Source organism: Melozone crissalis, unplaced genomic scaffold, assembly GCF_028551555.1.
Source record: "Melozone crissalis strain CALT ecotype California unplaced genomic scaffold, PUWL_Pcris_2 ptg000010l_1, whole genome shotgun sequence".
Lineage (NCBI taxonomy): Eukaryota > Metazoa > Chordata > Aves > Passeriformes > Passerellidae > Melozone > Melozone crissalis.
The window spans coordinates 4,679,237-4,701,993 of NW_026535788.1; positions in this window are offsets into that span (position 1 = coordinate 4,679,237).

Here is a 22,757-nt window from a genome sequence, read left to right on the forward strand (position 1 = left end):
GCCCACGTTCTCTACTTCTCACACCTCGCTGTCCATTTTTTTATCATCCTTTGCTAGGCCCAAGGACACGTTATCTTTGCAGGTGCAAGATTTGGAATTAACTACTGTCTTGTACTTTTCCATTCTTTAACCTGCTGCTTTCTCAACAGACGCCCTGCCTGTAAAAAGGCCTCTGCCCTAGTTAGGATATCTCTATCAAATCAATTCGGCTGTGTCCTCTCTCCTCAAGCCACTCTTTGACAAAACTCTCCACACTTCCCCTGTTTTGTTCTTGGGCAAGAAGGCTAGTCTGCCAGGTTCTTTCTATCATTCGGCTAACCATATTTTGAATACAATTAAAAATACAAGGCAAAATAAGCAAAAGCAGTAAAATCACACTCAATAACCCTATAGCATATATCACAAGGTTTCTCAGCTAACAAGGTTTCTCTCTTATAAGGGATCTAAACCAGGGAAACAAACCAAAAAGGTTATCACTATTTATAGAATATGCTATATGACAGATACAAAAAGGATTGTATGTGCTACAAGGCTCAAACAAAACTCAGGTGTGCTAATACAACCTACAAAAATAAGCTAAAGGAAGTTTGCTTTCTATTCTCAAACAGCAGATATACTTCAAACAGGAATGGCTCTACTCACAAATGCTTCTGATTATTTCTTTTAACTAAAGTTTCTCTGATGTTCACAACAGCACTTTACACACAAGTCATAAAATAAACGCCTACCATAAAAGCATAAATCTATCTAACGTTACTTAAACTTAATAGCACCTAAACTTTAAATACTTTAACTTAAAATATTTAAACTTAATAGAACTTAACATTACTTAAACTTATCTTTACTTAAACTTAACAGATTTTTAAATCAACAGAACTTATATGTAAAATCACTTAAATCTAACAAAACTTTAACAAAACTTAACTGACTTTAAATTCTACATAACTTAAACCTAATATAGTTTAAACAGAATTTAGCTTTACTTAAACTTAATAACACTTAAACTTAACAGGAGATAAACTTAAAAAACTAAACCTTAACAGTATTTAACATTTAATGGCACTTAATAGATAATTTAACTTAAACTACTTAGCAACGGATAAGACTTACAATAAAAATAGAATATAGCATTTACTATAACTTACTTACAGGCTTGATTCTAAAATACTAAACTAAAACAACTTTTTTCACGTATTTGCTGCAGCATTTTTATACTTGAATGCACTTAAACATAAGAAATTTGTTCAAGGTATACCTGTGGAAAAATTCTTTTAATTTCAGTGCTTGCTTTTAGATCTGTCACATCCAAGCAAATCTCAAAGAATATAAAAAGCACACTCATTACATCTTACTTATACAATCTTTTTAACACATCTTTAACATTTTTAAATTTTTCAAAATATAATGTTAGAGTCTGATGTTTCACCAACTGCGTTATTTGGGCTTCTGATATTTAAAGTCTCTTTAACAGTCTCTGCTAGAAAGAACAAAAGGTCTTTCTAACTTAGGTAAGGAACGTCTTGACCGTAATGGTCCTTGGTGTTGTCTGTTTATTATCACTGGCTTCTTGATTGCAGTAGGAATCTTTCTTTTGTTGACAAGAGTCACATTTATTACGGCTGTTAGGTCTAAAGCTGAAGCTTTTTACCGGCTGCAGAGAAGCGCTGGCACTGGAAAAGCGCTCCGGTCACGCGGTGCCTGTGTCGGAGCGGGCGAACCCCCCTGCGCTGGGCTCTTTGCTTACTCGCCGGCAGGCTGACTCCGCTGCAGCCACCGCTGATCGGGTCGCTCCCCCCGCGGCTGCCGCCGCTACCGCCACTGCGCCCATGCCGAGTTCGGAGTAGCACAGCCCTGCAGGCGTCCCGAGCCGCGGCTGTTGCTTTGCACTCAGAGACCATCACCCGCCATGGCTTGCTCAGTTTCTTTGCTGTCTTACCATCCTCTAATACTGCTTCCTACAGTATATCCCCAAATTTTGTCCATTCCGAAAGTTCATGTGGGTTAAGGAAAGTTTCTTCAGCGTATCCGTAGGCTAATAACAAATCTATCCCCTTTATCCCTCGCCATTCTAGATACGTGGTGAATACCTCATATGCTGCTTGCCCTTTCATACCTCTTTCGTGAGCGCTCTTGCAGCTTTCCAGGCTTCCGGCAGCATGTAAATGGCTTGAGTAACCGATGTGAAACCCAAGGGTGCTTCAGAATTCCGGCACCGTCCCGGCTGCAAACGGGACCCAGCTCCAACTTCCTCGACCGTGGCGTGCTCTCCCCCCCTTTTTCTTTCGAGGGGGTCAGCGTTCGGGGTCAACCATTTGTCGTGGAAGGGGACCAGGACACCAGGTGGTTCATCACAGGTCCAATTTATTAAAGAAAGCATCACTTATACAGCCAATAATAAGCTCATGAATATTCTGTAAGCCAAGCAATCTATTGGTTAAACTATACCATTAACTCATCCACATTCCTTTGGGCCCACGTTCTCTACTTCTCACACCTCGCTGTCCATTTTTTTATCATCCTCCGCTAGGCCCAAGGACACGTTATCTTTGCAGGTGCAAGATTTGGAATTAACTACTGTCTTGTACTTTTCCGTTCTTTAACCTGCTGCTTTCTCAACAGACACCCTGCCTGCAAAAAGGCCTCTGCCCTAGTTAGGACATCTCTATCAAATCAATTCGGATGTGTCCTCTCTCCTCAAGCCACTCTTTGACAAAACTCTCCACACTCCAGTATGAGCTTCAGTCCAAGGCAGCAAAGTGGTATGCCACTATAGACATTGCCAATGCATTTTTCTCCATTCCTCTGGCAGCAGAATGCAGGCCTCAGTTTGCCTTCACATGAAGGGGAGTGCAGTACACCTGGAACCGACTGCCCCAGGCGTGGAAGTACAGTCCCACCATCTGCCATGGACTGATCCAGATTGCACTAGAAAGGGGTGAGGCTCCAGAATATCTGCAGTATATTGATGACATCATTGTGTGGGGGAACACAGCTGCGGAAGTGTTTGAGAAAGGGAAGGAAATCATCCAGATCCTCCTGGGAGCTGGTTTCGTCATTAAAAAGAGCAAAGTAAAGGGACCTGCTCAAGAGATCCAATTTCTGGGAGTGAAGTGGCAAGATGGACGGCGTCAGATTCCCACAGATGTCATCAACAAGATCACAGCAATGTCTCCACCCACCAATAAGAAAGAGAAACAAGCTTTCCTGTGTGCAATGGATTTCTGGGTTTTTGGAGGACGCATATTCCTGAGTACAGTTAGATCATGAGCCCTCTTTACCTGGTCACCCGCAAGAAGAACAATTTCCAGTGGGGCCCTGAGCAGCAACAAGCCTTTGTCCAGATCAAGCAGGAGATTGCTCATGCAGTAGCCCTTGGACCACTGAGGACAGGACCAGAGGTAAAGAACATGCTCTACTCTGCAGCCAGGAACCATGGCTTGTCCTGGAGCCTTTGGCAGAAGGTGCCTGGGGAGACTTGAGGTCGACCACTGGGATTTTGGAGTCGAAGCTACAGAGGCTTTGAAGCCAACTACACTCCCACAGAGGAGGAAATCATGGCTGCCTATGAAGGAGTCCAGGCTGCCTCAGAGGTAATAGGCACTGAAGCACAACTCCTCCTGGCACCCTGACTACCGGTGCTCGGGTGAATGTTCAAAGGCAAGGTTCCTTCCACTCACCATGCCACCAGTGCTACATGGAGCAAGTGGATTGCTCTCATCACTCAGCGCGCCCGTATAGGTAAACTGAATCGCCCTGGGATTTCGGCGGTCATTACAAATTAGCCCGAAGGTGAGAATTTTGGTGTCACAGACTAAGAGGAACAAGAACCAGTGACACGTGCTGAAGAGGCTCCTCCCTATAACCAACTGCCCCCAGAGGAAACATGCTACGCTCTTTTCACTGACAGTTCCTATCGCATCATAGGGATGAACCGGAAGTAGAAAGCAGCCGTATGGAGCCCCACATGACAGGTTGCACAAGCTACTGAAGGAGAAGGTGTATCAAGCCAACTTGCTGAACTCAAAGCTGTTCATCTGGCCCTAGACATTGCTGAGAGAGAGAAGTGGCCAAAGCTCTACCTCTACACTGATTCATGGATGGTAGCCAATGCTCTGTGGGGATGACTGGAGAGGTGGAAAAAGGTTAACTGGCAACGTAGGGGGAAACCAATTTGGGCTGCTGATGAGTGGAAAGACATTGCTACCAGGGTAGGGAGGCTACCTGTGGAAGTCCGCCATGTAGATGCCCATGTACCCAAGAGCAGAGCCAATGAGGAGCACCAAAACAATGAGCAGGTAGACCAAGCTGCAAAGATAGGGGTGTCCAATATAGACCTAGATTGGGAACATAAGGGAGAGTTATTCCTAGCTCGATGGGCCCATGATGCCTCAGGCCATCAGGGCAGAGATGCCACCTATAAGTGGGCACAAGACCGAGGGGTGGATCTAACCATGGACAGTATTTCACAGGTTATCCATGACTGTGAGATGTGTGCTGCCATCAAGTAGGCCAAGCGAGTGAAGCCCCTGGGGTACGGTGGGCGGTGGTCCAAGTACAAGTATGGGGAGGCCTGGCAGATTGACTACATCACACTGCCCCAGACACGCCAGGGCAAGAACTACGTGCTGACCATGGTGGAAGCCATCACTGGATGGTTGGAAACCTACCCTGTGTCTCATGCTACAGCCCGGAACACCATCCTGGGCCTTGAAAAGCAAGTTCTGTGGAGACATGGCACCCTTGAGAGGATCGAGTCCGACAACAGGACTCATTTCAAGAACAGCCTTATCAACACCTGGGCTAGGGAACATGGCATTGAGTGGATGTACCATATCCCCTACCATGCACCAGCTGCAGGAAAAGTGGAGAGGTACAATGGACTGTTAAAAACCCAGTTGAAAGCTTTGGGTGGGGGATCTTTCAAAAATTGGGAGCAGCATTTAGCAAAGGCCACCTGGTTAGTTAACACCCGAGGTTCCACCAACCCAGCAGGTCCTGCCCAGTCTGAGTCCCTGAATATAATAGAAGGAGACAAAGTCCCAGTGGTACATATCAGAGGTTTGTTAGGGAAGACTGTGTGGATCAATTCTGCCTCGAATACAGACAAACCCATTCGTGGGGTTGTCTTTGCTCAGGGACCAGGTTGCACATGGTGGATAATGCAAAGAGATGGAACAACACGATGTGTACCTCAGGGAGATCTGATTGTGGGGTAAGAATGATGCGCAATATCACTATTCATTGGATGTTACTGCCATTGTCTGTACATTAAACCATACAGACATGAGATAGAAGGAAATGTGTAAGGGTTGAAGGTCTGGGCAAGTGGAAGATGAAGAAGGAAATGTGTAAGTGTCGGAGGTCTGAGCAAGTGATAGATGAAGCTTTAAGTGACTAAAGTGAAAAGGGGGAATCCTGCAGCTCTGTAATATAGGGCCTGGATTCAGTGGTCCAGTGTGGGGATGTGATGAAGGCATAATGAGTATTGCTTGTAATTTTGGGGGAACAGATGGAAATTTTGTATGAATAATTTTATGATGTGTTGTAGTAGGTTGATGATATGGGGATAAGGGGTGGAATGTCCTGGGGTGACGTTATGATGCTTGTATCCCCATTCATATGTTCTGTGCCTTTAAGACCGGCTCTGAAGAGTGGAAATTTGTTTGGGTTTCTCTTATCAGGGACACAGAGACGGGCAGTACATAGGGCTGTTTTGGCTTCTTGCTTTCAGCTTGCTGCTTTGCTTGCTCTCTTTTCTGCTCTTGCTTCTGCTGTTGCTTTTGCTTCTGCTTATTAGCTAGTTTAGCTAAACAGTCCAAATTCCTTCCCGGACTGTTTCTCCTCTCCTGTTTCTGTGACCATCTCGAACCTGCTCCGGACTGGGACCTGGGAACACCGAGAGTTTGCACCGTTTTGGCCTGCAGCAGCTGCCCCAGTGCCGGAGGGACTGAGAACAGAACAACCACCCCCGAAAGAGACTTTCTGATTTTGTCATCTTTCTCAGAGCGGTGTCATCGGGTATTGTTCATTTTCTGTGCTGGGGGGTGCTGGGCCAGTCAAATAAACAGGTTCTTTCCACCTCTCTCCAAGGAATTTTTTCCCGAACCAGTTGGGGGGAGGGGCTGTGTGGGTTTTGCTTTCTGGAGGGGCCCTCCTTTGCAGATTCTTTAACAAATTTGCCCTAAACCAGGACATATGCATACCCTAATAAGACTTATAATGCCACCCCATCAGCAGGTGATGTTTCATTAAAGCTGGGAGGAAAAGTGTGCTCAAGAAGCAGCAAGACCTGGAGTGCACGGTGGTCCTCTGTATAGTTTAACAGCACAACAGTTACTTGGCAAAGGCCCTGGGCTACTGCCACTGCCCAGGCTAGGAGCATTGATCAAGTCTTATAGATGAGCCGACAACTAGCATATAATGCTGTCCTTGCACTTCCAGATAAGTTACACCCCATGTCTTCTACACAAATTCACAAAAGAAGAATGAAGAGTTTGATAAATTCTTAGAAAAATTGCATGAAGCTATCTATCATTCTGATTTAAATTCAGACACAAAGATACAATTGTATGGACTTTGGGATCATTACTGCATTCCAGCTGGCTTTCCCTTCAGTCACAAGAGCCTTCCATCTCTTCCAAAAATTGCCCACTGAAACTCTTCTGCTCCCTTCCAAATCAGTTCACTACTCCAGCATAACCCTTGAAGCATGGACAGATGACTCTTCAACTAATTACTGTAGAAAAGAAGGGTATTTATTTCAGCACTGGACACATGTGAACTAGTTTCCAAAGACACGTGCAAGGAGTTGCAGACTCCTGCTCTCTATTTCTACAGAAAAGGTTTTACATTAGATTTCTAAGGACCCATAATACATAATTATTTCCTGCCTGCTTTGCATTTTTATCAGCTGAATATCTATTACAGCTGCGCAATTGTATTCCCTTAACTGGGTTGGTGGGATTTTGAAATGAGGGAGTGGTTGTATGGGAGGAAGAAAGCCATCTTCCTCATGGTCAACTCTTCTCTCATGGCCACTTGGAAGGAACTTTTGACCTGCTGCTCATGGTCCAAGCCTCTCCTAACTGTTCAATTATTCTTAAGGCAAGGTGTTTCTGTGGTCTCTGCTTTTTCACAATTGCTTCTTCCATCCCTGTCACTCCTAGCTTTATGTTCCTAATATATTTGGTACTCTTTAACTAAGGTATGTGATTTCTGCTAGCTGTATTACTAACTTAGCTTCTTACCTCATTTGAAAATCTTAACTGAAATATGCAATCTTCTACTATCCCAATTCTATTTCCAGTTGGCCCCTCAACTCATCTGCACTTTTCAATTATCCTAATTCCATTTTCAGCTAACCCAAATCCAAGTGGCAGGAGCCCCAATGCTCTCCAGTCACCACTGAAGGCCTGCACCTGCACAAGATATTTGGGCTGCCTCATTCTTCCGTTGGTTTTGCTTTCAAATGCCATTGCCCTTTCTGCCTCAACTAGAAGTTTCACAGATGTACCAAAACGGGCCTGTGGGCTGGCCAAAGGCAGTGTGCTCTGGAGATGATGAAGGAAGAGTCTTCCCAACTTTCAAAGCACACTGCAAAAACCACCAATCCCTTGTTTCAAAATTTTAAAAGTTTAATTGCAATAAAATGGTTGTTAAGATAGTAATAAAAGTTAGAGTAATAAGAATTTGGACAATCAGAGTTAGAACAGTAAAGGACAATAAAAACAAAGACATACGGACAGTCCTGGTGCCTCCTGGGCAATTATGCCCCGAAAGCACACAGGCTAGCAAAGGATTTGCCCTAAAAGCAATAGCCTGTTGCATATTCATATATCTCATGCGTGATGCCTAAATTCTTTTCAAACAAAGGATGTTCTCTGGTTATTGTCAAGTTCTCCCCCTTAATCCTGTTGGCTCCTCAAAGTCGGGAAGGAGGTGGAAGAAAGTTGGTCTTTTCCAATAAGGACGCAAGAATTCTTCTCTTGGGGCTTTAGGTGTCCTGTTGCTGTTATATCTGGGCAAAGAATTTCTTGATTATCCCATCCCTTTGTGATAAGTAGGTATGATTTGTGCTGATAAAAATTGAAACAGTAATCAATATTGATACAGTAATCAATATTTCAGAATAATAAAATAGTTAAAAGTTTTAATGCCAAAGAAGAGAGGGAGAACTGGCTTGGTGCACATGTGTAACCCAAAGGTGAATTAAAGGACAAAGAGGAAGAGATGACCCCCAAAGACTTGTGCGACGACCAAAATGAGTGGTGGCACATGTGTAGTAAAGGTGGTGATGAAGGCAGAGACAGAGAAATAACGAACCGAAAATGGGAGGAGATGGCGTTTGCACATGGCATCTAAGGAAGAATCTTCACTTGGCAAGCTTATACGTGATGTGGCAAGGGTCCAAGAGCCCTGCTCTCCGTCCCCCGCAGTTATCTTTTGCTTATGCGCTGTTATTGGAACCAAATTATCCCTTATTTTAATCAAATTATACTGTATCCAATTTTATATTTTTTATTTTAACTATTCAATTAAAATTGCTACTACTTTTAATATTGTTTGTTTTTTTTTATGATGGGCTAATTGGGCAAACATAACAATTTTGCTGCCCATACCCGGGACTCTCTCAACTCCAGGGAGGTGGATAGTTTCTGGGAAGGAGGTCCCCACCAGACTTTTTAGTGGTCCCAAGGCTAGACCACTCTCCCTTGGGAAAAGAGAGTCTTAATTACAGTAACGCATAAGCAAATTAGTTATTAAGAGCACGCAAGAGAGGCTCCCATCAGTACCCATAGAAAACTGCTTTGTGCACAAAGACCCTCATGAGAAATGGTGGCTGTGAGTATCACGGGGTTTTGGGTCGGGGGGCAGCTGTATGCATGTGTGAGTATGTGTGGAGTGTCTGAGATGGGGGCTGGGCAGTCCCGGACCCCCGAAGCAAGTGGGACCTCCCACTACTGCGTTTTCGCACTCTCTGAGAAGAGGCCGGCTGGGAAAGGAGGGAAGCGAAAGAAAAGTGAATCAGTGGGGACCCCGGGAGGGTTTGACCCAGGGGGAAGGAGGGGATCCCTGGTCCCGGCACCTGTGGGAAGGCCCTTGGACAGGAGGAATTTACTCAGTAGGGAGACTGAGAGAGTAAATGAATAGGTTCAATTTCCTTGGAGGGGTTGGTAGCAGGCAATTTAGTATGTGATTAGATGGTGAGAGGATGGGGCTAATAGATTGAGAAAGAGGGAGAGATAGGAGTGGAACAAGTAGATTGCAGAGGGAGAGATAGGAGTGGAACAGGTAGACTGAAAAAGCAGTGTGACAGAGTAGTAAGTGAGGAAGTTGAGCCACGGAGTGAGTGTAGGAAACTAAGACTCTCCTGGTACCGGGATTTCTTAGTTTGTTGCCGCCAGAAATGGGTCAGGGAGAAGGAAAGTTCCTTGACCCAGGGGCTGTGGATTGTGTGAAAAATTCACAGTGGTTTGAGGTATCTGGGAACCGTGAGGGGGGTTCTCAGGGGGGGAGCATTCCTCAGGACAGACCACTGGGGATGATAATACAGTTTTGGGATGAATGGGAATCCCGAAGGGAAGAAAATCAAGATATTCAGAGGGCAGTGCCTAAGGACATAATATAGGAAAAGTTTTGAGTGAGCATCAGAAAAAATATGAGTCGCTAGCAGAATGGTTAAAAAGATTAAAAAGAGACTTGCAATTATATTCAGGTATAGATACTGATAATGCAGTAGGGCAGGTTCTGTTAAAAATTCAGTTTGTGACCAGATCTTGCAGTGACATCAGGAAAAAGCTGGAAAAATTCGAAGACTGGCAGGACAGGGGACTTCAAGAGTTACTGAGAGAAGCACAAAGGGTGTTTGTAAAGAGAAATGAGAAAAAGCAGAAAGCAGATGCCAGAATTTTGGTGGCAGCAGTTCAAGAAATGCAGGCAGCTTTGAATACAGAAAAATCTGTGGGGAAAAACAAACAGTGGATGTCAGGATCTATTTTTAGGAACACAAGTACTGTGCATTTTTCCCACCACAAGAAAAGACACTTAAAAAATTCTTGCCCCACTTTGAAGGGTGCAGGACACACCTGTTTTTATTGTCATAAAAAGGGGCACCTGCGAAAAAATTGCAGAAAGAAACAGCAAGAGGAGAAAACTTCTCAGGAGAATCGGAGAGGGCAAGAGTTTTGTTTAATGAAGAGGACCGAATTACAACCAAAAGAGCCCTTGATAATACAACTAAAAGTAGGTCCTCAGAGCAAAAAACTTATATTTTTAGTCCATACAGGAGTTTCTCGGTTGACAGTGACAAAATTACCCCATGGATGTGAGATAAGTCATGAGCGAGTTTCAGTAATCAGAATTACAGGAGAGGCTATCCCTGTTCCTGTAATAAAAGGAGTGCAAATTGAAACAGATGACAAATTTATTTGGACTAAATGATTTATTGTTGATACCAGAGGCCGAGAATAATTTGTTAGGCAGAGATCTAATAATAGCCTTAAATTTACAGATAAAACCCTCTGAAGGAAAACTTAAAATTTATTCTTTAACTGAAGAAGATAATCTAGAAATTAATGACACGGGTTGGCATTCAGGTGAAGTGGGAAAAAGTTGAGGGTAAAGGAGTCTGGTCCCCTTAGTCCCTCCTGGTCAGCATAAGCCTGTGAATTTTATGCATTACTCTGTGCATTATTAATACTAAAAGGGCAAGAAGGGACTATTTATACAGACTCCAAATATGCTTTTAGTGTAGTACATACTTTTAGAAAAATTTGGAAAGAAAGGGGACTTATAAACACTCAAGGGAAAGGGTTAATACACGGGGGATTGATAATTCAGATACTTGAAGCTTTAAAAGGCTCAAAGAAAATAGTAGTAGTTCATGTCAAGGAACACCAGAGAGGGAGGGATATTAGAGTCAGAGAAATATTTTGGCTGATAAAGAAACAAAAAGAGCGACCTTAAGAAAAAAAGATACTGAAATCATAACCTTACCAAAAAAAAAAAAAAAAAAAAAAAAGAAATTCAGCAGGAGACACTTTCCCTTCTGCTAGCAGAACTGGCAGCTATAAGGAAATTATGAGCAACATTTAAGGAGGGAAAGTGAATTTTTCCTGATGGCACGATTATGATGCCAAAACCAGTGGCACATTAGATCTTAGATAACTTGTATAGATGGACACACTGGGGAGCAAGAGCCTTTTCTGATTACTTTTTAAAATTTTATGGGTGTATAAGGATATTTAAAATTGGAAAACAAATTACCCAGGGGTGTCTTACCTGTCAAAAGGTAAATAAAAAAGTGTTAAAGAGCCCTCCCTCTGGAGGACAAAAAAAAAAAAAAAAAACCAGCCTACAGGCTTTTTTAAAAGATCCAGGTGATTTTGTAGATTTGTTTAAAGTGGGTTGGTGAAAATATTTGTTAGTTATAATAGATCAATTAACTCAGTGAGTTGAAACATTTCCAGCATCTGGGGCTATAGCTCAAACAGTGGCTAAAATACTGTTGGAACATGTAATTCCAAGAATGTGATAATGTGGTGGGATTTAAGTTGATTTATATTAACCCTGATTTATTAAGAAGGAACTAGGCATCCTGAAGTGGCTGTTGACCGCAATTCCCTTGAGCTCGGAGGCAGAAGAACGCTGGTGGAAAAAGAATAAAAAGGCTTTCTGAATTGGTGGGAACAGCCTAAAAAGAATTGAAGATCTCCTCCAGGATCACCCACCAGCAATATTATTAGAATTGATTACAGAACTGCAATTCCAGAAACTGAGATCGATAACACCTGTTGTTAAAAGAGCTCAGAGACAAGTAAAATGTTGGCAGTGTGGTAAACATGGTTTAGGGTGTCATCCATGGATATGTATTGTTTGCACACTTTTCTTTAACTCATGCTGGAGAGTAACTAAGAGGGAAGAAAAAGAAAGATAATTGATTTGCTTGCTTTGCTATGGTTATGTATTTAGCCAGCTAATTATAAAACGCATTGCTAGTAATTTTTTTTTTTATACCTTTTAGACTGGGAGACGGGACCCTTCCTGTCCAGCAGCAGGGTAGATTAATAGAGAACTTAGATCAATTAGTTCTTGCTATATTGGCTATAGCACAAATAAGACAAGCGAGCATCTCATAATATTATAGACCAGTGTCTCAAAATTGATAGTTGTTGTGGAGAAGAAGTGTATATACCACATAATAGGCACATTGCAGTGGCATATTGGTGCTGTGAGTTTGCCTATTGGAGGTGGCGACTTACTGAATTCCCTGCCCTTGAAGCAGAAAATAATTAGAAAAATCTTATTGTGGTTGGCACATCCCTGAAATTTTGGAAAATACAGGTTTATGGTATTCTGGTCTAAGCTTTTTCCCTGTTCTTTAAATATTAATTATTTTTTCTTAACCATCCAGAACTGGGAAATGGCATTTAAAAGGAGACAAGCAAACTCTGTGGGGCTATGAGTACCAAGGAAATAAAAGCACCAATGACTCGATCCCGGGATATTACCTTTGCTACCGAGAAGACTTGCACCTTGGTCCTTGGTTGCAACCCAAGGGGCCTTGAGAAAGGTAGAAAGGTAGATTTCCTGGGGATTATTTTCACTGTGATCATTATGGTACCCTGGACGATTGGCCAAAGCCAGAGAGCCACACTGGACAGAGTTTCAGCAATGGAAAAGCAAACAAGACAAAAACCAAGTCCCAGCAATTTCAACATTTGTGATTATTGCAATCACTCTGTGTGGATTAAGGACAAGATGGAATCTGTGTTTGTAACACACCTGTATGTCAGTTCTGCCTGCTACAATTGCAGCAGATTTATAGATGTTTGTATTAAGGAAGGAAAGATGTATTGGGTAGAGAAAAAATTGGGATATAATGGACAAGCTCCTCATCCCCATGGTGATCAAATTTGCCCTCTCAATATGAAAGATTTGTTTGTTTCAAAAGAAATGATAATGGAAAAGATCCAAGTATAGGCATGGGAAACCGGGCACTAAGAGAAAAATGGAAAAAGAAAATAGAAGAAGAAAAAGAAACAAAGGAAAATAGAGGAAAGAACAGGAGAAAAGAGTTAACAGAATTGGCTGAATTGTATGAACAGCTAAAACAGTGTTACAAAGATTGGGATTTGCCAGCCTTGAATAAGAATCTGTTTATGGGATTGATGCAAAGGACTGCTACAGAATTTGAATTATCCAAATGTGGGATTTGTGGAGGTCTAAAAATGGCTAAAAATGGCCATGGAAAGGTGAGGGCTTAGCTCCAGAGCAATTTTTAAAGTGGAACCACACCCAAATTTCTGGAACATTGAAGAGACCTGAAGGATGGATTTTAAGCCATCAAGTAATTGGAATCATTTGTATAACTCGAGAAGGAAAAAAAATTTAATGAAGTAGTGGGGCATACTGCTTGTAAATCCACATTGGTGGTTAATATGGATAATCGTTCAAAAATTTGGCGACCTGAAAATCCCGTTGGATATTGGGGACCAATAAAAGAAATAAATTGTGAATGGGATGAACAGATTAATTTATGCTGGTACAGAAGTGCGGGAGCTAACCCCTACCAATCTATCAACGGCCTGAGGTCTTATTGGGAACAACTGGAGAAAACTGATAAGAAATGGAAAGCCCTAGATGGGATGTATTAATGAGCATACAGTGAGTTACCTCAAAAATGGGGAGGAACCAGTACCTTAGGAATAATACAGCCCTCCTTCTTTGTTTTACTGAGGTCTAGGAGCAATGTGCTAAGAACTGCACTGTATGAAATCCTGCAGTGGAAATAAAGGAGATTTGAATTTAAATTTTCCAACAGCAGGAGGCAATCAAAAATGGGAGGAGGATGAATGGCCTGAAGAACAAATTATAGCATATTATGACCCAGCAACGTGGGCTCAGGCTGGGTCATGGAAATATAGGACCCCAATTCATTTGTTGAATTGATTAATAAGGCTCCAAGCAGTAGTGGAGGTGGTGTCAAATCACACCTCCAATGCTTTAAAAATGTTGGCCAGGCAATATATACAAATGCGGGCATTTGTGTACCAAAACAGGATTGCCCTAGACTATCTGTTAGCAGAAGAAGGAGGAGTTTGTAAGAGATTTAATGAATCTGAGTGCTGCGTAGAAATTGATGATTATGGGGAAGCTATCACAGAACTTGCAGAAGAAATTAAAAGGGTGGCTCATGTACCGGTACAGAAGTGGAATTCAATCTTAAAAACAATTGGTGGGGTAACCTCTTTGGAAGTGTTTGGAGGAAAAAGTTAGAGTTTATGTTGTTATGCTCAATTTTGCGACTTCTGTTTCTGCCTTGTATGATTTTGTGTTTTATTAGGCTAATTCACTCAGTGATTCAGAGGATGCAGATCAAAACAACGTCTCTAGATTCAGAATCAGCAAAAAAAGGAAAACCAAGATCTCTAATGGTATTAAAAGCTAAATCGACCCCTGTTAAAGAACAAGGACTTAAAAAGATTGAAATAGACCAGGAAATGCTACCTAAACTTGAAAGAGAGTGTGAAAGACTAGAAGCAGTAATAGAAATGCTGGAAAAGTTTGAAGCTGAAAAGAGACAACAAGAAAACCAAACTTCTGAAAAATATAAAAGATATCAGGGCACAGCTTTTTAAATACAGCACGAATCATAATGATCAAAAAGAGAAATGGGGGATTTGTGATAAATAGGTATGATTCATGCTGATAAAAATGGAAACAGTAATCAATATTGATACAGTAACTAATATCTGGAAATAATAAAATAAGTTAAAAATTGTAATGCCAAAGAGAAGAAGGAAAGGAGGGGCTCCACCCCCCCTTTTCCCAGCAGATGTTCTCAAGGACCACAGGAAAGAAGCTGAAGATACAGTTGCTAAAAATGACCAAGAACCTGGTTGGGTCCAAGAAAATGCTAATTATAAGGGAGTTATTGCTTTGATATGCAGATGCAGTGATACGTTAGTCGTGGCTTACATTGTACTGGCTTGGTGCACATGTGTAACCCAAAGGTGAATTAAAGGACAACGAAGAAGACTACAGGGCCTTCATCAGTGACGACCCCCAAAGACTGTGCGACCACCAAACCGAGTGGTGGCGCATGCGTGATAAGGGTGGTAATGAAGGCAGAGACAGAAAAGTGACGAACTGAAAATGGGAGGAGATGGAATTGACACATGGCATATAAGGGGTGACTTTCACTTGGTAAGCTTGTACGTGAGGTGGCAAGGGTCATCGAACCCTGCACTCCATATCCCGCTGTATCTCTTGCTTATGCGCTATTATTGGAACCAAATTATCCCTTATTTTAATCGAATTATATTGTATCCAATTTTATATTTTTCATTTTCATTATTCAATCAAAATTGTTACTACTTTTAATATTGCTTGGTTTTTTTAAATGATGGGATAATTGGGCAAACATAACAGGAGGATGTACAGCAATGCTCAAACCACTAATATCACTAAATATAGTTGCATGAAATTAAAGAATACTGTTACTTTCAATTACACTCCCCTTTTTTACCACCTGATTACATGATAATACATTGTTATAGTTCTTTCCCTATATTTCTTCTTTCTACATGTGGACCATCTCAGGGCTGCAGCAGGAGTGGAAGCACCCAGGCAAATGACTCATCTCCCTCAGGCCAGATGTGGATTTTGACAAAGCAAACCAGAGGAACACTGACATGAAGGTGGAGTTTTGTGTTATTCAGGGAACAAATCATCACAGCAAATGACTGCCTGGAGTTTGGTGTGTTTCCTAGACTTGTAAAGTATGAAGGAAATGTCCTTACTGTTTATCACAAAAGGTCAAGTGTACAAACACCTGCAGCTGCAGACATCACAAGGATGCTGTGTTTACAGCAGGCACTGCCCCATTCTGCTTCTGGGAGTCTCTAGCCCCAAAGAGAGCTTGTTCAGGCTGGGGGAGATTTCAAGAGACAGCAGGAGGCTCCCTTTTTCTCTATGCTCCCCTTTTCTTTATGCTTCTTAAAAATCCCTCCCCTCTTCCCACTAACTGTGCAGGCACTGTTGGATGCAGCTTCCAGGGGCAGATTTCTTCTTGTTGTGATAGTGCCAAGCTCGCAGGGCCCTGCAGGAGGGACCTCTGTGAGCAGTGGGATTTACACTCTTTAACAGCAGCCATGTCCCAGTGAAGCGGTCAAGCTGGGCAAGGACTGTCCTTCTCGGACGGCCCGGCCAGCTATCCAGCACTGCTAGCTGCAGGGCAGCACTATCCCGATCTCCGTGGCTCGGGACAGCGCCTGAGGCAAATGCCCTGTGCTGTGACAGCAGCCACGCCTTGCGGTGGGACGTGGCATGGCTTATGGCTGCAGCCAGTAAAAAAAAGAGAGCACTCTCCAGCTGTGGGGAATCCAGGTTCACTGGGTCCCAGGGGAACCGACAGCCGGACAGGAAAGGGGGGAGACACTTGCAACAGCTTCTAAGGAGAGAGGGAGACAGGGGAGGAGTCGGCCCTCTGGCGAATAGAGTTTTAGAGGGGAGCGGGATACAAAAGATTGACTTAGGGAGAACCCCAATGGCGATAACTTGAGGATGGGGCCCTGGTCCCTGAACCAATCACTCAACACTCTAGCTGGAAGTTTCTGGAGAGAAGGGTGGGACGGACAGGGCACCAGGGAGGGATTTGAGAAAGGATACATTAGTCTCCAAGGCAACTGGGAAGGAGTTGGGATTACTGGCAGCACAAGGGAAGAAGATAACTAGCGCAGAACCATTACATGATAGGGGGAACAGAAAAGTCCAACTTCTACAGAAACAACACAACATCCCAGGACAGTCCTGGCACTGCAAACATGTTTTCCCTCTGCAGTTTGCAGTAACAGTCAAGGAGCATCCAAACTCTTGCAAAGCAAAGCTTGTTTAAAGGATGGGTTTAATGCCAGTGAGCTTCCAAGGACTCCTCCTTTGAAGCAGCCTATGCAGGGGGACTCTGAAGTGTCCCTGTACCCTCCGAGTTCCAGACAGAGCTGGGAAAACATGTAACCCTCCGCTCACCGTCCCCAAGAGCAGACAAGATGCCGTCCCCCTTTCCCGGAGCTGGGGGATGGAAAGGAGGCTGGAATGGCAGTGATGGGTGGGTTTGTGGCCGCCCCATTTCCAGCAGTCTCTGCCTTCCCCCACTGGCCTGGCGGGTGCTCTGCAGCTCCTCCCCGTGAGAATACCCTCTGCCCCTGTGCAGAATTCAGGAGTAATGCACAGTCTCTCCCTTCCCAGAAATCAGGCTGTGTGAGTGTGTTTGCATATGTGGACATGCCAAGTTTTAGCCCAAAGAGAGTTTTATAGCTGGCTTACAACCCACTGAAATAATTTTATTATGGAAGCAGTGACATAACTTGATAGTACTGCACACCCACCCCTCCAGTGCCGGAGGTTTATAGGGCGTTTACGAGGTGCGTGTGTAGGAGGTGACATCCCCAGCACATGCAGAGCTGGCAGTACCTGGCTGGAACCCTTCCAGCGAGGGGCTGGTGGCCCCAGGGTGTCTGACAGCACTGTGGTGGTGGCTCCTCACACAGCAGACCTGGGAAAGGGACAAGGACATGAGTTCAAATAGCTCACGGCAATGGTTGGCAGGAGCTCCTGAGAAATTCTTCTCCTTAATTCTGATGGGCAACAACAAAACAAATTGGGTGGGTGCAGCTATTGATTATCTTAAGGTGAGCTCAAAGCAGAACTCTTCCTCCAACCCCTGCTGGAGATTATCTGCTCTGTAGTGCGGCCCACTGGCCTCAGAGCCTTGTAGCAGTGCGTTTTTGCTTCCATGGGCCATGAAATGAGATGCCCTGGCTGGTGCAGTTGTGTTTGAGGGAGCTGGGACACCTCTGAACAGCCAGGACACTCATGAGCATCACTGGGGACAAAGTATTAATTAGAATGTAAAATTTCATCTGCAGTCATCTTGCATTACTGCTGTTAAGAGGACTAATCTTCCATTGCCCTGTGATTTCTGAGTGTGCAGAGTCATGGCTAAAGCTGGGCTGGAGACAAGAAAGAGAAGTTTTGGCCAATTGGCCACTAATTCATATGTGAGTGGTATTCAGCACCCAATTTGCTTTGCAGAACCAGTAAAGGTGAGAGGCTATTGTAAACCTGAAGAAACATGTTTGTGCTACAGCACTTGATTCCAAAATTGTCCTAGAAAAGAACAAATACACCTTTGTAAAAAACATTGTGTGGTTTCTATTGCCCATCCCTCTACTGTGTGAGAAGCTGCCTGGACAGCAATACTTGTTCAGCTGATGTTCTGAAGGGATTGATTCAGAAGCTATGACAAAAATGCAGTATGAGCAAAAGACCATCTTCAGTTTATAGAGTCAGGCATCACAAAAGCTGGAAAGAATCTCCAAGACAAGTGAGTCCAGTCTTTGACCTGATATCTGCACTTAGCTGATCTGCAGGGATCTCTGGGATGCCATTTGTAGTGAGTTCACCTATGGAGTTTATGGGGTGAGCACAAGAAACAGAGCCCAGATTTGACACATGAACAAAATATGTGGGATTTCAAACTTCCCACAGATCTCGGGTCACCTGTGCAGCTGCTCACCTCTTGCCTGGGACCAGCTGCTGTGAGCACCACAGAGACACAGGATTTTAGCCTCCAAAGACCTCTGTGGTTTGACTCCCTCATCTGTGTGTCACAGGGCCCAGCAGATCAGCTCTCTGCTGCAGGGAGCTGGCAATTCATCTATTTAGCACTTTCCTGGAAGTGCAAGAGGTAAGAATGGGAGAGGCGGACAGCAAAGTCCAGCTTCATCATTTCTGGTAAGATCAGATGAAAATACTGAGGAGTTATTTTAACATGAGAATAGGGAATAGTTTTAATATTCAATGTTATTTATTTACAACAAATTTATAAGTAGATTAGCTGTACATACACCATGTTTCTTTCCCCGGATGATCATTTATCCACATAACTTTGCAAACCAACAATTAGAGCAGCATTCCCTGTGCTCTGATAATACTCTCTGGTGTTCCCAGGCTCAGGCTGCTCAAGTGAACGATGCATGGGCTGTGCAGCAGCTGAGCGCGGCTGTAACAGCATCGTGGATTCACGAAGCATCATGCAGGAAAGCCTGGGGCTCCTGTGCCAATGGTGTTCCAGGGCAAAACTTGTAGTAAGCTGGTGTTTTCTTGCTTCCAGTCTTTTCCTCCTGGCTCTTAAATAGTGACCAGAGGATGAGGTTGGTTGTGGCCTGGTTTATCTGCAGTTCCAAAGCAATGCATCACTCTGCAGTACTCTATCTTTTGGTATCTTTCCAGTCTTTAGTTTTCCTAAATTATTCATCTCAGGGTTGCTTAATTGCTAAGTCTCCTACTTTAAGATTATATGGGGAGGTGTGAAGGAATGCTGTTCAGACACAAACTGGTCCCTTCTCAGCTTCAAAGTGCAAATAGAAATTCTCTCCCTGTTCTGTCTCTCGGGCTGCAGTGACACCGATGGCTCTTGCTGAGCTCTTGCCAAGGCTGTAGCCAGGGCACAGCCCTTTCCCATCTCCTTCTGGGCAGCAGGAGCACTCTGGGACTGGTTTTGAGAGCTGTGTCCTGAGAGGAGTGCAGGCAATGTGTGCAGGAGGAACCTGTGGTGGATTCTGTGCGTCATATTTCAGCAGACATTGACTGCAGCCTGCTACAGAGTGAGACAGTTCCTGGTGTCTGTGTAACCAGGTACTTGGTCAGATGTTAAGAAGAAATTCCTCCCTGTGAGGGTGGGCAGGCCCTGGCACAGGGTGCCCAGAGCAGCTGTGGCTGCCCCTGGATCCCTGGCAGTGCCCAAGGCCAGGCTGGACACTGGGGCTTAGAGCAGCCTGGGACAGTGGGAGGTGTCCCTGCCATGGCAGGGGTGGCACTGGGTGGGCTTTGAGGTCCCTCCAGCCCAAACCAGTCTGGGATTCTGTGATTCTTCTGTCTTTATTTTCACTTGTGAATTGATTCCAAGTCTACAGTGGTTTCAATGCCTGAAACCACTCACTGGGGCTGCTCCATCCCTGTGTGCGCCTGGAGGAGGAGATGGTGAGCACGCAGCTTACAGTCCTGCTGCCCTTTCTCCCAAAATTATAAACACCAGGCTTTTCTCAAGTTTTCTATTTTCATTCCACTCTCACCCCTCAAAGTCTTGCCTATTTGTCAGTCCTTGAATAAGCCCCATTTCTCTCTGGCATGGTGGGAATGTGCAGGATTTCTGCTGGGTGCCTTGATGCCTATAGGTTTTGGGGTCAATGAGCTTATGCAGACCTGTGCTCATGCTGGAAGGTAAACTTTGTCTTTAAAGAGTCTGGAAGAGCAGTAAGGAGGATTTTAAGCTCCTCACAGCAAAAGCTGTGTCCACTTGGCACCTACAGCCATTCCAAGGCAGACTGTGAAGTCTCCAGAACAGTTTGATGATGCAGTGTTAAAACAACTTTCTGCCAGTGCTGGTAAACTGCCATGGATTGGCTGAACTACCTATAGCTAAAGAACCACATATGAATTTGCATTTTCAGAGGGAATTTCCCGTGAAGTTTGAATGCGCTTTTTTAGTGACAGCAGCCTATTCAACACTGCCTTGGCTCACCTGAAGCACTCTTGGCTTTCACTGAGTGTCCATGTTCACATTGTGGCTGTTGAATTATCAGAGAAGCTGTTCCTTGTTTTCCAAGAAACTGTTCTGAATTCTCCACTAAATGCTAAGCAGAGCTCTGTTGTGCTGCCATTTTTGGTGAGGTTTCAAATGGTTTATTTTTGTGCTATGATGAATTTTAATAATTGCTGTAAGTATGCTATAGTCAAAATGAGGGAGAAAGAAATCCAATTATTAAACTAGACTGCTGTGACTGGAATCTACAGCTGATATATTAAAGCCCAACTGTCATGCTTAACAATTAACTCAACCCGCTGGCAATACTGGAAGAGAAAATGAACATTATTGATGAGATAACTGATCATTATTTCTTTTTCCTCCCACCATTAGAACAATATATTGCAGTATATCAATAAAGAATAATTTACATCATATACACTGCGTGCTTTCAGCAGTGCTTTTCTATCTCCTGCTTTCCCAACACCACTTTTATGGCATTAATGCTTTTTTCCGAGTTTCCTTTGCTGCCGTGGGCTGTGTAAGGCCTGCGGGAGCCAGTACAGGCTGCAAATGTTACTCAAAATGCCCTGTTTGCACCTGAAACCAAGAGGAATGATCCACATCCCCACTGACAGGTACCTATTTGTGAGGACTTTCTGAGCACTCTGAAGCTTCTGATTCAGCTTCTCACTCAGCACAGCTCCTCCTCCTGCTGCAGCCGAAATCTTGGCATTGTGATAGAGTAAATGCCCCTCAGGCCCAGTGGGTTGGAAGACACTTCTCTGCACAGTAAGGCACCTGCCCACCCTGAAAAGTGTGCTGATATCACCTGGAAAGGCCCACCTTTGGTGGAGAAGCTTCATGACCAAGACTTTCCGCAAATTATTTCAGAAACCTGGTGTCTTTCAGTGATAAATGTTTTTGCAGACAGGATGGATAGGTTCTGCTTAAGCAGTGCCCTCAGTCACATGTGGGAGCAACGTCACAGGCTGTGCCACCCAACCAAGCCCAGCAGGCCGGGAGGAGAGCTCAGGTGCAGCAGGAAGCTGAGAGAAGGCCCTGCTCTAGAACTGAGGGAGCTCCACCAGAAGCAAACAAAGATGGTAACTTGAGGAGATTCCCGCTGTGCTCAAAGTTTGTCTGAGAAGACTAAGATGGGAGCTTGTCAAAAATCCCAGAAAATATCAGTGAAAAGGTTTTAGGTTGGTTGTTGTCACTCAGTAAGAATGTCCAGTGGGAAAAGACCCTCTCCAGTATGCTGGGTGCCTTGTGATGACTTAGTTCTTCTTAGAGTAAAGATTACCAATTAAATGCAGTTTTATTTTTTATTCTGCAAGTAATAAAGTGTTCTACATTCTACATTCTACTACTTGAAAAATCCTGAACTCCTGTGGGAAAAGGGAATAAATATATGGGGATTTTTTTTCAACAAAAACTGTTTCTGAATATTTTGAACAATTTCTGCTATGTAAAAATGTAAAATGAAGACAAAATGGGTCGCTTTTTCTCAGGAGCCCCGTGCTCAGCTGCTGTCTGCCCAGCCCTGGATGTGCCCAGACAAGCAGCTCCGCCAGTGCTGGTGGTAGCACCCAGACACCTGAGCTGAAGGCCAAAGATGTTGGTGGACTCAGGCCCTTCCCTGGAAGGAGGGCTGCAACTCCTGGCCTGGCTGGACACCAGGGCCAGCACCTTTGGGGACAGAGGGTCCTGTTCTGGGTGATGAAGGCAACAGCATGTCCCCAGCAATAAGCTGGTAATGCAGCTGTGGAGAAGGGACAATGGACACTGGCACGGGGATGCAACATGGCAAGTCCAGTTGATTCTAGAAGTGAAAAAATGTTCAAAGTTATTCTGAATTCTAAAACTACTTTGAAAAATCCTTAACTACTATGGAAAAAGGTGACAAATTTTTGGCAATTTCTTTATTAGGAAAAAAATAAACCCTACATATTTCTAAAAGTTTCTAATTAATAAAATTAAGAACTAAGCCAAAATATGGTGTCTCAGGAGCCCCATGCTCGGCCACTGCCTGCCCACCCATGGCTGTGCCTAGACAAGCAGCTCAGCCTGTGCTGATGGTAGCTGAAGCCCAAAGACGATGCTGTACTCAGGCCCTTCCCTGTCTGGAAAGCTGCACCTCCTGGCCTGGCTGTAGAGCAGAGCCAGC